The sequence below is a fragment of the Procambarus clarkii genome, unplaced genomic scaffold, assembly GCF_040958095.1.
Source record: "Procambarus clarkii isolate CNS0578487 unplaced genomic scaffold, FALCON_Pclarkii_2.0 HiC_scaffold_97, whole genome shotgun sequence".
NCBI lineage: Eukaryota > Metazoa > Arthropoda > Malacostraca > Decapoda > Cambaridae > Procambarus > Procambarus clarkii.
Genome location: NW_027189130.1, coordinates 4,933,872 through 4,935,743, shown reverse-complemented (window position 1 = coordinate 4,935,743; position 1,872 = coordinate 4,933,872).

The following is a 1,872-nucleotide window of genomic DNA, read 5'->3' as shown; positions in this document are numbered from 1 at the left end:
CATGATGGACTATGTCACCCAAAAGTGTCAGGAGGCTGTAAGCAGGTTTGTCCCGGCCCGACAGGAAAACACTGAGAAGCAAAAGAAGAATCCATGGTTTAATGGGGAATGTATGAAAGCAAAGGAGCTGAACAAAAGGGCATGGAGGAACTTCCGTAATAGCAGAACACCTGAGAGTAGAGAGAGATACCAGAGAGCCAGGAACGAGTATGTTAGTGTGAAAAGAGCAGCTGAGAAAATGTATGAAAATGATATAGCTAACAAAGCCAAGACCGAATCAAAACTACTACACAGTCACATCAGGAGGAAGACAACAGTGAAGGAATATGTGATGAAACTTAGGATGGGTGAGGACAGGTACATAGAGAAGGACAAAGAGATGTGTGAGGAACTCAACAAAAGGTTTTAGGAGGTCTTTACAATAGAACAAGAAGAAGTCACGGCGCTAGGAGAGGTGGCAGCAAACCAGGCGACCTTGGAAAGGTTCGAAATTACAAGAGATGAGTTCAAGAAGTACCTATTGGAGTTGGACTTGAGAAAAGCTGTTGGGCCGGACGGAATCTCACCAAGGGTATTGAAAGAGTGTGGAGGAGCACTTTGTTTGTCACTCTCCATAGTGTATAGGAGGTCACTGAAAACGGGAGACCTACCAGAAATATGGAAGATGGCTAACGTAGTCCCAATATACAAAAAGGGTGACAGCCAAGAGGCACTGAACTACAGGCCAGTGTCCTTAACTTGTATAACATGCATGATAAGGGAGAAGATTGTGAGGAAAAACCACATCTAGAAAGACAAGACTTCGTGACAATTCAGCAACATGGGTTCAGGGAGGGTAAATCTTGCCTTACCGGCTTAATAGAATTAATAGATTACGCAAGAAAGAGAAGGATGGGCAGACTACATTTTTTTGGACTGTCGGAAAGCCTTTGGCACAGTACCCCATAAAAGGTTGATGCATAAGCTGGAGAAACAGGCAGGAGTAACTGGTAGGGTGCTCCAGTGGATAAGGGCCTAAGCAATAGGAAGCAGAGAGTTACAGTGAGGGGTGAGACCTCAGATTGGCGTGAAGTCACCAGTGGAGTCCCACAGGGCTATACTCGGACCTAATCCTGATTCTGATATACGAAAATGATCTCCAAGAGGGTATAGACTCATTCCTCTCAAAGTTTGCAGACGATGCCAAAATTATGAGAAGGATTAAGACAGAGGAGGACAGCTTGAGGCTTCAAGAAGACCTGGACAAGCTGCAGGAATGGTCGAACAAATGGTTGTTAGAGTTTAACCCAAGCAAATGTAATGTAATGAAGATAGGGGTAGGAAGCAGGACTCCAGATACAAGGTATCATTTGGGAGATGAAACACTTCAAGGAGTCAGAGAGAGAGAAAGACCTAGGGGTTGATATCACGCCAGACCTGTCCCCTGAAGCTCATATCAAGAGGATCACATCAGTGGCATATGCCAGGTTGGCTAACATAAGAACGGCATTTAGAAACTTGTGTGAGGAATCTTTCAGAACATTATATACCACATATGTCAGACCAATCCTGGAGTATGTGGCTCCAGCATGGAGTCCATATCTAGTCAAGCATAAGACTAAACTGAAAAAGGTTCAAAGGTTTGCCACCAGACTAGTACCCGAGCTGAGAGGTATGAGCTACGAGGAGAAACTACGGGAATTAAACCTCACGTCACTGGAAGACAGAAGCGTTAGAGGGGACATGATCACCACATTACAAGATCCTCAGAGGGAATTGATAGAGTAGATAGAGACAAACTATTTAACACAAGGGGCACACACATTAAGGGACACAGGTGGAAATTGTGTGCCTAAAAGACAAACTGAATGAAGACTGCTTTGAGACTGCTTC